This window comes from Sciurus carolinensis, chromosome 12, assembly GCF_902686445.1.
Source record: "Sciurus carolinensis chromosome 12, mSciCar1.2, whole genome shotgun sequence".
Lineage (NCBI taxonomy): Eukaryota > Metazoa > Chordata > Mammalia > Rodentia > Sciuridae > Sciurus > Sciurus carolinensis.
Window position 1 is genome coordinate 12,078,450 of NC_062224.1, and position 16,794 is coordinate 12,095,243.

The 16,794-nt window shown below is 35.1% G+C and overlaps 1 pseudogene; it reads left to right on the plus strand.

Annotated features, from left to right (window-relative positions):
- The window catches only part of LOC124961652 (aldo-keto reductase family 1 member C4-like), a 42,841-nt pseudogene extending 26,451 nt beyond the window's left edge, over positions 1–16,390 (plus strand).
- Positions 16,391–16,794: the final 404 nt, after the last annotated feature.

Sequence of the window (16,794 nt, forward strand, 5' to 3'; positions counted from 1 at the left end):
CCTATATCTAAAAATTTTGACTTTTGGTTTCACTGTGAGATGTTGATTTATGGGGATATATCAGCATACATATGTGTAACATTTTTCTAAATATCTTCAAAGTAAATTGTAGACTAGACTATTCACTTCTAGAGATCTCAGGGAACATCTCCTATGCATGAAAATTATCTCTTACATACTTTATTTTATTACTATATCTGAAGATTTTGGTAAGTCTTTCACATCATCTATATCCATTGTGTTCATGATTCCTATCACACTTCTGAAATCTTCATAATTCTTCCCCTTTCCCAAATGTGATGAGGGTTCACATGTTGCATTCTGTCAAGTTTCTTAAGCACCTTTCACATAGAATGTTCACCCAATGCTTTTGCACATGATAATGAACCAGAGGGCTTTTTTTTTTTCATTTGATATAATATTTTATTATGTCAGTTATCTTGTTTTATGTTCTCTTGTTCAATCAGTTAGGACCTAGAATTGAATTCCTTCTTAGAGATCAAGGACCTGAGAAGAAATCAAAGCAGTCAGAGTGGTCCCCAGTTACTGAGTTTCACATTACACTAGAAAAATTTTAGAGTGTTGCTGTGTGAATCTCCCAAAAGAGAGAGTGAATCTTCACAGAGAGGAGAGGCATGGCGGGTCCATCTCGCCTCCCAGTTTTTTTGGGCATATCATGGAAGATTTCAGCATCCTGCCCAGGTTTACCTTTTGAGTGTTGACTGAAATTAGGATTGCATCTGATTTCCAAGTCTTCTTTCTGCATGTTGCCCCTCAAATTGGAGATGTTCAAGTCTGGGTCACTTTGGTAAACAATGACTTGTTCATATTGAAATTCCTTTTTACTGATTATGTTAGAGGGAATCTTTCTAAGCACCCTGATTTCTGGAATCTTTTTTTTGTTTTTTTTTTTTTTTTTTTTTTTTTTGCTTTTGATGACCAAATTTACTCAAATGTCACTTTTATAATACTTACAAAATGTTTTTCAAACTACTCCATGTGAGTCTCTTTGAACTCTTGATTTAAGACACAATTTGAAGTACAATTTCAATTATTTTAAACATTCTAGTCCTTATATTTTGTTTTAATAATAGTATTAGCATGTAGTACAATCAGATACCTTCTATTGTGTCCACCAAAGGTAGAATGTCATGTTTATCACAACCAGAGAAAACTGCCAGGTTTCTACAAATCAAAAGATATTGTTCTGATTGTCCATGGTGCCCTTGGAAGTTGATGATACAAAGAAAGATAATGAAAACATCAGGCAGTTTTCCAAAATGCCATTGTTGGTGAAATATTTATAGTCTTACAAGACTCAGATTTCAGAATATCACTCTCAGCTGACTCTGAGAGGGAAGAATTTACATTTCTCAAAAGATCTCATAAGTCACTGATGCTGCTGATCCTGGCAATGCATTAGAGGATGGCTATATAGAGTGGTCCACACAGACCTGGTCTCTATTTTGAGTGGGTCCAGTGGTGCTTTCCTATAATCCCAGTGTCTCCAAAGGCTTAGGCAGGGAGACTGCAAATTTGAAGTTAGCCTCAGAAATATACCAAGGCACATTGTCAAAATAAAAAAAAAAAATTGCCTGGGCATATGACCCTTTGATAGAGTGCCTTTGGATCAACCTCCAGTAAGCCACATCTCCCCCAAAAGAGAAATTAATGAATGCCTCCTAGTTTACATGTCCTCCAGTCTTTAGCATCATTTTCTTTTCTTCCAGGGTTGACCAGAGCTCTCCAGTTCTCTTGGATGACCCAGTTCTTGGTGCCTTGGCAAGAAAGCACAAGAGATCCCCCGCTCTAATTTTCCTCTCCTTCCAGCTGCAGTGTGGTGCTGTGGTTCTGTCCTGGAGTTTTATGAGAGTGAAGTAAAGAGAACACTCAGGCATAGAGGAGGACTTTGGGTATTCTGGTTCTTACAGAGTACCCTTCACCTGTGTGCTTCTTTCAAACATAAAAGGACATTTTTGGGCCAAGTCAATATTGGTAGCATGACCTTTGCCTATAAGATTTCAGGTGCTTTCAGAAGTGGGTTCTCTTACTGTACAATGGGACAGGCTGGCAGTGTAGCTGAATAGAATTAAGATTGCATAAAGCACAGAGATTTGATTTTCACTATTGATAGCCATGTATTTTTAACCCTTTCAAGGGACATCTTTGTATTGTTTTTCTGATATGAGAATTTGTATATAGTGACATTTACTCCATAAATGATTATTTTACTTTACATTTCCCCAATTAATCAATATATGTGAATATTCATATTGTTATTCATTTTTTAGTGTTTTACTTGTCCACTCTTAGTTTTTGAATTGCCCATTTAAATGATTTGCTCATCTTTTCATTTTCAGGATAACTTTTTGAACCATTACTTAGAGTATATGTAAAACAAATCAACCTTAATATTGAGGTTCGTACAAAGAACACTTTTTTATCTCATGATTCTTTGGTTTGACTCTTCTGTGGCTTGGTTTGAACTCTGTGAATGTCTTCCAGATACATTGGCTGCTTATGTATTAGTAACAAACTATCATATGCATATGGAAAGAGTGTGGTTCCTCTGCTTCTCTCCAGCTTGCTCTGTTGTCTGGAGTGTCTGAGTTCCATAGAACTTTATAAGCATCAGTTGATGACCCAAGTTTGAGTTCATCACATATCACTGTCCCAAGCTAGTGAATGATCCTTGCAGAATCTTCTACTTCCTCTGCTCATAGTGGGTACATCAGTATTTCCACCAAGTTATAATGACCAATGCACATTATAGGCCATGCAAGACTTTGGATGTTAGGAAATAGACACCATCTCTCAGTGAAAGAGGCTGAAAAATTCACATAGAAAAAAGTTTGGAGACTTGGAGATGTGAAGTACTAGGGGAGCACATTTGTAAACAGTTCACTACATTTATATATTCTGGAAATTATTTTTCATGTTCAGATTTATTTGTCGAACTATTCTCTTCAAGTTCTATTTGTCCTTCCATTATCCTTCTGGTATATTTTCATGAACGAAGTGTTTTCTCTTTTTGTTGTCTTCATGCCTTCAGTTTGTGGTTGATGAATCTCGTGTTTCTTCTTATGTTGGGAACTCAACAATAATCTTTTACATTACTTTATAAAAGTATTATAGTAATTTCAAATTTAATTCAACTACTGTTTTTTAACATTATGGAAAATAAGAATCCATATGCACACATAACTTTTAAATCACTAGCTAACTAAACTTCCCAGCAACAAAAACTACATTTCTGGTTATTTTTCTGACATTGATTGTCTTGTTTGCTCTTTCCCACAGTCTTAATTTTGGTTTAAAATCAGATTTATGTCCTATATCACAAAGAATTTACTTACTTATTCCCTCTTTAAAAAATACCTTGGTTACTATAGACTGATCTATTACAAAGAAGTTAGAACAACTTTATCAATCTCTCCCCATATTGTCATTGTTTACTTCATATTGCATTGAAACCCTCACCAAACTTGGAGAGAAACTACTTTGAAATATTAAAGATTCCAATTCAAGATTTTGAAATGAGTTTCTAATATTGAGTCTCGTACCATACTGTAGTAAAATTTTATTTATTTCTTTTTCTTTTTTCTTTTGTATTTATCTTTTAATTTGTTTTACAGACTGCATTTTGATTCATTGTACACAAATGGGGTACATTATTCTGTTTCTATGGTTGTACACAGTGTAGATTCATATCATCCATGGAATCATACATGTACATAGGGTAATGATGTCTATCTCATTCCACCATTTTTTATATCCCCTCTATCTCACTTCCTTTAACATAATCTATAGTTCCCCAATTCTTCTATCACTCCCCACACCCAACCACCATTATGTATCATTCTCCATATTTCAGGGAAAACATTCACCTTTGATTTTTTGGGTGTGGCTTATTTCAGTCAGCATGATATCCTCCAATTCCATTCATTTATTTTATTTTTTTTATTTTTTATTTCTTTTTTATTGTAAACAAATGGGATACATGTTGTTTCTCTGTCTGTACATGGCGTAAAGGCATACCATTTGTGTAATCATAAATTTACATAGGGTAATGTTGTTTGATTCATTCTGCCATTTTTCCCTTCCCCCCCTCCCCTCCCACCCTTCCCCTCCATCTATACAGTGCTTCCTTCCTCCATTCCTGCCCCCCTCCCTAAACCCAACTCCAACCCCAACACTAACCCTTCCCACCCCCCATTATGTGTCATCATCCACTTATTAGCGATATCATTCTTCCTTTGGTTTTTTTGAGATTGGCTTATCTCACTTAGCATGATGTTCTACAGTTTCATCCATTTGCCTGCAAATGCCATAATTTTATCGTTCTTTATGGCTGAGTAATATTCCATTGTATATATATATACCACATTTTCTTTATCCATTCATCAATTGAAGGACATCTAGGTTGGTTCCACAATCTGGCTATTGTGAACTGAGCAGCTATGAACATTGATGTGGCTGTATCTCTGTAATATGCTGATTTTAAGTCCTTTGGGTATAGGCCAAGGACTGGGATAGCTGGGTCAAATGGTGTTTCCATTCCAAGTTTTCTAAGGAATCTCCACACTGCTTTCGAGAGTGGCTGCAATAATTTGCAGCCCCACCAGCAATGTAAGAGTGTACCTTTCTCCCCACATCCTCGCCAACACCTGTTGTTGCTTGTATTCTTGATAATTGCCATTCTAATTGGGGTGAGATGGTATCTTAGGGTGGTTTTGATTTGCATTTCTCTTATTACTAGAGATGTTGAACATTTTTCCATATGTTTGTTGATTGCTTGTAGATCTTCTTCTGTGAAGTGTCTATTCATTTCCTTAGCCCATTTGTCATTTGGATTATTTACATTCTTGGTGTAGAGTTTTTTGAGTTCTTTATAGATTCTGGAGATTAGCGCTCTATCTGAAGTGTGATTGGCAAAGATTTTCTCCCACTCTGTAGGCTCTTTCTTCGCATTGCTGATAGTTTCCTTTGCTGAGAGAAAGCTTTTTAGTTTGAATCTATCCCAGTTATTAATTCTTGCTTTTATTTCTTATGCTATGGGAGTCCTGTTGAGGAAGTCTGGTCCTAAGCCGACATGTTGAAGCTCTGGACCTACTTTTTCTTCTATAAGATGCAAGGTCTCTGGTCTGATTCCGAGATCCTTAATCCATTTTGAGCTTAGTTTCGTGCATGGTGAGAGATATGGGTTTAGTTTCATTCTGTTGCATATGGATTTCCAATTCTCCCAGCACCATTTGTTGAAGAGGCTATCTTTTCTCCATTGCATATTTTTGGAACCTTTGTCTAGTATGAGAAAATTGTATTTATTTGGGTTTGTGTCCGTGTCCTCTATTCTGTACCATTGATCCACCTTTCTATTTTGGTACCAATACCATGCCGTTTTTGTTACTATTGCTTTGTAGTAGAGTTGAAGATCTGGTATTGCAATACCCCCTGCTTCACTCTTTCTGCCAAGGATTCCTTTAGCTATTCTGGGTTTTTTATTCTTCCAGATGAATTTCATGATTGCTTGCTCTATTTCTGTAAGGTACATCATGGGGATTTTAATTGGAATTGCATTGAATCTGTATAGCACTTTTGGTAGTATGGCCATTTTGACAATATTAATTCTTCCTATCCAAGAACATGGGAGATCTTTCCTTCTTCTAAGGTTTTCTTTAATTTCTTTCTTTAGTGTTCTGTATTGTAGAGGTCTTTCACCTCTTTTGTGAGATTGATTCCCAAGTATTTTATTTTTTTCGAAGCTATTGTGAATGGGGTAGTTTTCCTAATTTCTCTTTCTGAAGATTCATCGCTTATGAATAAAAATGCCTTAGATTTATGTGCATTGATCTTATATCCCGCTACTTTACTGAATTCACTTATGAGATCTAAAAGTTTTCTGGTGGAATTTCCTGGTTCCTCTAAGTATACCATCATATCATCAGCAAATAGGGATAGTTTGAGTTCTTCTTTTCCTATTCGTATCCCTTTAATTTCTTTGGTCTGTCTAATTGCTCTGGCTAGAGTTTCAAGGACGATATTGAATAAAAGTGGTGCCATAATATTATTCTTCTTTTTGGCTGAATAGTATTCCATTTTGTGTATATACCACAGTTTCTTTTTCCATTCATCTGTTGAAGGGCATCTAGTTTGGTTCCAGAATCTAGCTATTGTGAACTGAGCTATGAACATTGATGTGGCTGTGTTACTGTAGTTTCCTGATTTTAGGTCTTTTGGGTATAAAACAAGAAGTGGGATAACTGGGTCAAAATGTGGGTCCCATTCCAAGTTTTCTGAGGATTCTCCATACTGCTTTCCAGAGTAGGTTCACCAATTTGCAACTCCACCAGCAATGTATGAGTGTACTTTTCCCCACATCCATGCTAGCATCTTTTATTGTTTGTGTTCTTGATAATAGACATTCTAATTGGAGTAAGATAAAATCTTAGAGTTGTTTTAATTTGCATTTCTCTAATTATTAGAGATGTTAAACACTTTTTCATATATTTATTAATTGCCTGTGTGTCTTGTTCTGTAAAGTGTCTGTCCAGTTCCTTGGCCCATTTATTGATTGGGTTCTTTGTATTTTTGATGTAAAGTTTTGTGAGTTCTTTATACATTTTGGAGATAAGTGCTTTCTCTGAAGTGCATGTGGAAAAGATTTTCTCTCACTCTGTATGCTCTCTCTTCACATTCTTAATTGTATCTTTTGCTGAGAAAAAGCTTTTTAGTTTGAGTCAATCCCACTTATTGATTCTTCATTTGATTTCTTCTGCTTTGGGCTTCTTGGTTGAGGAAATCTGATCCTAAGCCAACATGAAGATTCAGGCCTACTTTGTCATTTATTAGGTACAGTGTCTCTGGTCTAATTCCTATGTCTTTGATCCATTTTGAGTTGAGTTTTATGCAGGGTAAGAGATAGAGGTTTAATTTCATTTTACTGTGTATGGATTTCCAGTTTTGCCAGCACCATTCATTGAACAGGTTATCTTTTCTCTATTGTATGTTTTTGACTCCATTGTCTAGTATGAGGTGAATGTATTTATGTGGTTTTGTCTGTCTTTTATTCTGTACCATTGGTCGGCATGTCTATTTTGGTGCCAATACCATGCTGTTTTTGTTACTATTGCTCTGTAGTATAGTTCAATATCTGGTATTGTGATACCTCCTCTTTCACTTTTTCTACTCAGGATTGTTTTGGCTATTCGAGGTATCTTATTCTTCCAGGTGAAGTTTATGATTTCTTTTCTATTTCTATGAGCAATGTCATTGGGACTTCAATTGGAATTGCATTGAATCTGTAAAGTGCCTTTGGTAGAATGACCATTTTGATGATGTTAGTTTTGCCTATCCAAGGACATGGGAGATCTTTCCATCTTTGAATGCTTTCTTCAATTTTTTTTTCTTTAATATTCTGTAGTTTTCATTATAGATGTCTTTCACTTCTTTTGTTAGATTAATTCCCAAGTATTTTTTTTTTGAGGCTACTGTGAATGGAGTGGTTTTCCTAATTTCTCTTTCAGAGGATTTATCACTTGGGAATAGAAATGCATTAGATTTATGCATATTGATTTTATATCCTGCTACTTTGCTGAATTCATTTATTAGTTCTAGAAGTTTTCTAGTGGTTTTTTTTTTTTTTTTTTTGGATCTTCTAACTATAGGATCATGTCTTCAGCAAATAGTGACAGCTTTAGTTCTTCTTTTCCTATTTGTATCCCTTTAATTTCTTTGGTCTGTCTAATTGCTTTGGCAAGTGTTTCAAGGCTAATGTTGAATAGAAGTGGATAAAGAGGGCATCCCTGTCTTGTTCCAGTTTTTAGAGGGAATGCTTTCAGGTTTTCTCCATTAAGAGTGATGTTGGCCATTGGCTTAGCATAGATACCCTTTACAATGTTGAGGTATGTTTGTACTATTCCTATTTTTTCTATTGTTTCAGCATGAAGTGTGCTGTATTTTGTCAAACACTTTCTCAGCTTCTCTAGTAATAATCATGTGATTCTTAACTTCAAGTCTGTTGATGTGATGAATTATATTTATTGATTTCCAGATGTTGAACCAACCTTCCATCCCTGGGATAAACCCTACTTGATCATGGTGCACAATCTTTTTAATACATTTTGTATGTGATTTGCCAGTATTTTGTTAAGGATTATTGCATCTATGTTCATCAGGGATATTGGTCTAAAATTTTCTTTCCTTGAAGTTTTTTTGTCTGGTTTTGGTATCAGTGATACTAGTCTCATAGAATGAATTTGGAAGGATTCCATCCTTTTCTATTTCCTGGAATACATTGAGGAGTATGGTATTAGTTCTTCTTTAAAGGTCTTGTAGAATTTGACTGAGAATCCATCTGGTCCTGGGCTTTGCTTTCTTGGTAGGCTTTTGATGACTTCTTCTATTTCAGTGCTTGAAATTGATCTGTTTAGATGGTGTACCTCTTCCCAATTCAGTTTGGGAGGATCATATGTCTCTAAGAATTTGTCAATGTCTTCGATATTTTCCATTTTGTTGGAGTGTAGATTTTCAAAGTAGCTTCTAAGTATGTTATATATTTCAATGGTGTCTGTCCTGATCTCTCCTTTTCATCATGAATTGTAGTAATTTGATTTTTCTCTCTCCTTCTCTTTGTTAGTGTGGCTAGGGGTTTATCAATTTTGTTTACTTTTCAAAGAACCAACTTTTTCATTTGTCGTTTTTTTGAATTGTTTCTCTTCTTAAATTTCATTGATTTCAGCTCTGATTTTAATTATTTTCTGTCTTCTACTATTTTTTGGTGTTCTTCTTTTTCTAGGACTTTGAGATGTAATGCTAGGTTACATAGTTGTTGACTTTTTAATTTTTTTAATGTGTGAGTTCAATGCAATGAACTTTCCTCTTAGTACTGCTTTCAGAGTGTCCCAGAGATTTTGATATGTTGTGTTATTGTTCTCATTTACCTCTAAGAAGATTTTTATTTTTCCCTGGTATCTTCTGTTATTGTATCATTCAATAGCATATTATTTAGTCTCTAGGTGTATGAGTTTTTTTTTTGTTTATAATTTTATCATTTATTTCTAATTGCATTCCATATGGTCTGATAGGATACAGGGTAATATCTCTATTTTTTGTATTTACTAATTTCTTCTTGGTGGCATAGCATATGGTCTATTTTGGAGAAGGATCCATGAGTACTGAGAAGAAAGTGTATTCATTTGATGATGGATGAAATACTCTGTAAATATCCATTAAGTTTATATCATTCAAAGTATTATTTAGTTCTACACTTTCTTTGTTCAGTTTCTGTTTGAAGGATCTATTCAGTGGTGAGAACAGTGTGTTAAAGTCCCCCACTACTATTAATGTGTTTTGGTCTTTTTGATTCTTAAAATTGAGAAGGCTTTGTTTGATATACATAGATGTCCCATTGCTTGGGGCATAAATATTTAAAATTGTTATATCTTGCTGTTTTATGCTTCCCTTAAGTAGTATGAAATGTCCTTCTTTATTCCTTCTGACTAACTTAGGTTTGAAGTCCACTTTATCTAATATGAGGATGGAGACCCCTGCATTTTTACTAGGTCCATGTGCATGGTATGTTTTTTCCCCATCCTTTCAACTTTAGTCTGTGAATGTCTTTTTCTATGAGATGGGTCTCTTGAAGGCAGCATATTGCTGGGTCTTTCTTTTTAATCCAATCTTCCAGTCTATGTCTTTTGATTATTGAGCTTAGTCCATTGACATTTAGGGTTATTATGGAGATATGATTTGTACTTGTGGTCATTTTGACTTATTTTTGGTTTTTTACTTGTCCTTTGATTGACTTTTCCTTTAGTGTAGTTCCTCCCTATAATGACTTATATTTGCTTTTCACTTCTGCCTCACAAAATATTTTGCTGAGAATGTTCTTCAGGGCAGGCTTTCTATTTGCAAATTCTTTTAACTTTTGTTTATAGTGGAAAGATTTTATTTCATTGTCAAATCTGTAGGTTAGTTTTGCTGGTTATAGGATTCTTGGTTGGCATCCATGTTCTTTCAGAGCTTGAAATATATTGTTTCAGGCTTTTAGAGTCTGGGCTGAGAAATCTGCTGATATCCCTTTTGGTTTTCCCTTACATGTAATCTGATACTTTTCTTTTGCAACCTTTAAAATCTATCTTTATTTTGTATGTGAGGTATTTTCATTATAATGTGTCTTGTTGTGGGGATCTGTTGTTTTTGTGCACCTGGTGTCCTGTAAGCCTCTTGTATTTGATTTTCCATTTCACTTTTCTGGTTTGGGAAATTTTCTGATTTTTTTCATTATACAGGTTGTTCATGCCTTTGGTTTGTATCTTTGTGCCTTCCTCAATCCCAATAATTCTGAACATCAGTCTTTTCATAATATCCCATAATTCTTGGAGGTTTCATTCATGGCTTCTTAACATCTCCTAACTTTGTTCAACTTTATTTTCAAGATTAAATATTTTCTCTTCCTTGTCTTAGATTTTGTCTTCCACGAGGTCTATTCTGTTAGTGATGCTTTCTATTGAATTTTTAATTTGGTTTATCATTTTTTCTTTTCAAGTTTTTCTGATTTTTTTTTTCAGAATCTCTGTCTCTTTATTGAAGTGTTCTTTTGCTTCCTGCATTTTCTCTTTTAACTGTTTACTGGAATGGTCATGCATTGCCTGCATTTGCTTTCTTATCTGTCTTTTTCTTCAGAGATGATTTTAAGTATGCAGATTCTAAACTCTTTTTCTATCCTTTCTACTGCCATACTGTCATTGGATTCTATCACAATAGCATCTTGGTTTGTTAGGAACACTTTCTTCCCCTGTTTTTTCATAGTTTTTATATATTCCCTACTAGCAGTGAAGATCAGAGATACTGAAGTTCCCCCTGTGCAGGCTTATTATGACCCTGCAGTTTGCCACTACCTCTCCTTTGAAGGGGAGATCAATAACAGTAGCACCCAATATAGAGAAAATGTAACCCTGAACAGATAGACCCTATAAAGACTTTAACATTATTGTAATGAACAGGATGCGCTCAATTATTATTTACAATATTTCTAGTTGTGAACAAGAGGATGGAGAAGGGTGTAGGATATAAGTGAATAAATAGAGGTACCTGTCAAAGGGCCTCCGGTTTCCTGTAGGTGTCTCAGGAAGGTAGTTGCCCTTCCAATGATGATGGTCACACCTCAGGGATAATTCATAATGCCTGCACAGCCTCCAAATAAGCTGGGAGACCCAGTGTGGGTGTGCTGAGTCAGCACGGTGGCAGGCACAGAGTCCCTCAGCAGTAGGGGGGGCAGGCAGGCAGGCTCAGCTACCAGACTCTGTCCTCAGTATGGGTGCGGCCTGGGGGTCAATGCCTGTCTGTCCGAGGTGGGGGTGGGCTCAGCACTGGTGTCCATCCTTGGTGGGGGGAGATGGGCAGGCTTAGTGCCAGCTTCCAAACTTGGTGGAGGGCAGGCTCTGTATAATTTTAATGGAAGATTTTTATTTCATTCCCACATCTGAAATTTAATTTTGCTGGGGAGAATATTCTTGGCTGGCAGCCGTATCATTTCAGAGCTTGATATCTAGGATTCCATGACCTTAGAGCTTTAAGGGTCTGGGCTGAGAAATCAGTTCAGATCTGGATCTGTGTTTCTCTGAACATGATCTGCTGTTTCTCTCTGGCAGCCTTTAATATCTATTCCTATTGGATATTTGATATTTTCATAATAGTGTGCCTTGATGTGGGTCTGTTGAAATTTTGTGTACTTGGCGTCTTGTAAGACTTCTGTATCAGATTTCCATTTTTATTCTTTAGGTTTGGAATATTTTGTGCTATTATTTCATTTAAAATCTGTGCATTCCATTTTTTTGTATCTTCGAGTCCTCATTTAATACCAATCAATCTTAAATTTGGGTTTTTCAGGCTGTATCAAATTTCTTGGAAATTCTGTTCATGGTCTCTTTACATCTTTTTCTCTTTGTCAAACTTATTTTTAGGATTATGGATTTGTCTTCATTGCCTGAAACTGTGTTTTCTCAGGGTTGTTGTCTGTTGTTGGTGCAACCAACTGAATGTTTTATTTGGTTTATTTGTTTCCTTATTTTGAGAATTTCTGCTTGAACATTTTTCAGAATCTCTTTTTCATTATTGAAGTGCTCTTTCACTTATTGTATTTCCTCTCTCTTTTCACTCCTTATATCATTCTTTTCCTGTCAGGTCACATTAAATATGCACATTCAAAACTCCTTCTCTGACATTTCTTCCATTGTGGTGTTCATGTATTCTCTTATTGGAATATCTTGGTGTGTATGGTGTAATTTGTTACCTTGTTATTTCATTTTCTTTGCGTGTCTACCCATCTAATGATATGGATCTGATGCAGTAGATTACCTACTCTGTAGACTTACAGTGTCCCAGAAGGTTTCAAGTGCCTCACTCTTTTTTGGGAGTAAAAGAATAAAAACAAGCAATCAATGATATATAGCATTAACCCAAATTGTTTTATGACATCTACAATATTGTCAGTATAAAAATAGGCACCGTTATTGCAAAGAACAAAATCATTTAGTTTGCAAAGAGTTTATAATTTTGAATTGTGGACATGGAGAGAACAGAGGTAATGTAGGATGTGAGGAGTGTGAGGAAAAAGGAGAGAAGGAAGAATTAAAAAATTAATGGAAGTGTGTAAGAGATAAGAACAGAGATTGACCATTAGCAGGAGAAATGAGAGTAATTCTCAATAGAAACAGAGAAGTGAGAGAATAAAAGTAAAAATTGAAATCAATAAAAATATAAAATAAAATAATGAATAAACCAAAATGAAATAATTAAAAACCTCCTTGTCCTCAAGAAACTGGCCCATCAAAAAGTACTGGTTTCAAAAATGCTAGAAACAAAAGGAAATAGCAAATATGAATATGTATAAATATTCATGAAACAATAATGTCATACTTGAACAGAGTAATGAAAAAAGGATGGGGCAAGGGAGGAAGCAAAAAAAAAAAAAACTTAATGAAAAGTTAAAGAATTGTGTCTCTTAGATTTCAAAAACTCTGAACTTCATTCCTCAGCACTTACTTTGGATTGTTTGAAGAATGATACTTGCTCCACCCTCCTGGTGGTATTGCTACATGAGACAGGTAATCCAAGAGGCCCAACTCTTGGAAGGTGTTTTGTGGCTAGGTTGGCTCCATACTCTTTGTTCTATGGAAATGTTCTGGAAATTTTAAATCAGTACATCTCTAGAACTTAGTAATTGCTGGTCCATCCTGAAAGAGTATATCCCTGAGATCTCCACTAGGCTGCAATCAGGTGGTAAAAAAGCCAATTCTTAGTGCATTGTGTCAAGTGGGTTCTGCATGTTTCCTGGTCTTATATTCAGTCTCCAAAAGCCCTCTCTCCAACCTCCACCCTTTTGAATTTCCAGTCAGTTGAGTCTCTCTCTACTGGTCCTGGAAACAGCTAGATTAAAAAGTTTAGGGGAGCCAAGATGAGTTTCAGAACCTGTCCTCCCATTTGTAACCTCTGTCCACCGTTGATTTTCTCATGTTCACTTAGGCATACCCTATGCTCTCCTTATGGGTTTGCTAGGCCTGTATTTTGGGTCAGAATTGGATTTCCCAGGAAATGGCGCTGGCTTCCTGCACCACTGCTGAAAATTAGTTTCTTCTTCTGTCTTCTACATGTCACCATGAGAGATGGAGATTTCTTTACACATGAGGATATTATGCAGGGAGTGTTTCAACTTAGTTGGGCAGTGTTTTGATCTCTAAACTCTCCTTACCCAGACACTCCTCTGTCCTCTAAAATATATGGATTCCTTTAATTCCCTTATGCCTCCTCTGTGCTCATGGAGAGACCACAGTAGCTGTTGTCTGTAGCTGTGGCAGTGTCTGTGGTGCTGAGGATTTCTTCCTTATTTTATTATGTTTTATTCTGTTCATTTCATGAGTTCCCAAACTATTTTGAGTATCAAGTAGGAAATTCCAGTCAAGCACACCCATTTTTTTGTTCAACTACCTTACTGAAAACTTGCCTCTCTGCTTTCTTGGTTTCATGCCTTGGAATGGCCAGGAAAGTGATCTCATCTATACAGTGAATTCAAAAGCTCTATGCAGTAAACTACTCTATGAAAGCATTTGTATATATTCTTTTGGTTTCATTCATAAAGTGGTGATCATTTTGATAATCTTTAGATTGCATATCCCTTTTCATTTTAAGAATTTCCAAATGCATGGAAAAGTTCAAAGAAAAATTTAGTGAATGCCATTCAGGTAATTCTTGAATTTTTAAATAATTAATATTTTACTCTCTTGCCATTTTTAAGAAAATTGCTAAATGATTGAAGAATCCATTCTTTTCATTCTGTTATCAATTTTGATAATTGTTTTCATGTATAAACTGTCTCAAATGTAGACATGGTGATTCCCATTGGACCAAATTATTTTGCCTTTGAACAAGATAAAATTAGTATTTTAAGATTTCCTGACTTAATATTGTTGAACCCCAGTGGCTTGGGAGGCTGAGGCAGAAGGGTCTTGAGTTGAAAGCCAGCCTCAGCTAAAGCAGATGCTAAGTAACTGAATATGACCCTGTCTCTAAAGAAAATATAAAATAGTTTTGGGGGTGTGACTCAGGGGACAAGGGCCCATGAGTTCAGTTTGTGGTATGCCCCACTCCCCAAAATAGAAGTTGAAGTGTATGCTTGAAAATTACTGAACTATCTTATATACTTCAAAATGTTGCCATGAGTTTATTTTTTGGTGTTTTAAGCACATGACACTGCAATCTTGGAATAATATTAGCTTAATTTGGCTAGAACTTCTGTATGAAATCACTTTTTGTGTGTATTTGGTGTAGTTTCAATATATTACATATTAGAAGTGATTCCTTTTTAATTTTACTTGTTATTTATTGACCATTTGAGTGTTTTGTTTGATATCTTTAAAAAGTTTTGGAAACTTCTCAGATTTTTTAAAAGTTCCAGCAACAATTGGATTTCATTTGACATCATTAGATTTTCAGTATTGGAAATATGTAGTCTACACATGCTAAAATTTATATACTTCTGTGATTGGTTTTTGATTTTGATTTAACTGCAGAAGACTTGAAAGACGTAGATGGTTTGAACAGAAATTCTCGATATCTTCCTGCTGAGTTGTAAGTAACTTTGGTATATATGTGGACTTTTTTTTTGTTGTAGTATCAAGTCTTTCCATCCTTTCCAGTGCAGTTTTGTTCAGAACCCAGACACTAATTTGGCTGTCAAAAGACTTCCATTGATGCTGTTGAGAGAAAATTTGGTATTGAGTTTGAAAATTTAGACATTTAAATCAGAGATAAAGTAGTATTTGAGAAGAAAGATTCAAGAGAAATAAAGGAAGAGTGTGCAGAAAAGACACCCATATTGAAGATAGGTGATAGTCATCAAAAAAGTCCTTAATCCTGCTTGAATAATAGAATACTAGAATAGTAATTCTATTTTTATAGAATCTGACAGTGTGCATACATTTAAGTGAAGTTGAGCAAGGAACATATGTCCCTCTGCCTGTGGGAATGTTTAATCATACTAGAAATATATGTGATATTTGAAAGGGGTTAGATAGTCCCTAAATACATGTGCTTAAAATGTGGAAGATAAATAGTTATCATTTCTAATGTATTTTTAATATAGATAAAAATGAATGATGATTTTAAAATATAATATTGAGAGACAGTAGCAAGCTCCTGGCAATTCTTGCTATCTATTAAATATTTCAAGAAGTAATCATTTTCTGTTATAGTATTACTAATGTATAGAGATCTAAATATTGTATTATGTGCTCCAGGAATTTGCATGTCTATGTTATAAACAACATTGTTTCCATATCTGAATCTAGCACCATGTTGCATATAATGGGCAGTGAGCAAATAATTAATGAATTAGGTAAGTGAAAGTGAACTTGCTAGCAATATATTGTATGCCTAAAATAGTTTTTGTCTTGATCAATATCTGAACTTGTTCTTATACTAAACATGGCATGAATGGATGTGCTCTTCTTCACAAAATTAAGGAAGTATATGTGGCACAATCTGTGTTTTCACTAAATAGATGAAAAAAGAAAAGATTTATTTGCTTTGATACAACTATGGGAGATGAATATGAATGCATTCTTGTGTCTGTGAGTTGTGTGTGTTCTTTTCTAAAAAAGAGTATTGAATTTGGAAAATTTAGTTAAAACTAAAAAATACATTTCTTATAGTGATATGTTCATGAAAGTAGGAATGACAGATTCTCCAACCACTCTGGAAATATGATGGAGCTCTGTAGGTTTCACATCTTTACCCTTGTCAACATGGAATCAGTGATTGCATGTTACACACTTTTATTTCTCATTTTAGTATGGCTGACCACCCAAGTTATCCATTTGCTGATGAATATTAACATGAACACCTTGTCATGACTTCAACTAATATGCACTGTGTCAATAGAGATGGGAGAGATAACTGAGATGTTGCTGATTGGACACATCACTTCTGTTAGTCCATGCTTCTTAGCAATTCTCTTTCTACTACCACAAAGTTCAACAGTCCAGGCACTAAATTTTCATCAGTTTTTGAAAACAAATTTTTTTCATCAAGATTCTTATTGTCACTGTCTCTGTTATGTTTATGATCAGTTAGTTTTTGGCCGATTATGAACAAAATCTAAATGGCTACTTGTCTCTAAGTAGGGATTTGGAGATGATAACATATTTTTGGGATAGAGAAGTTAGAAATTCTGAGGCTTTAGGGAAGTAGTAAATGATATTTGTTAGTCAATATTTCTCTAGCCCATGGAGTAACAAG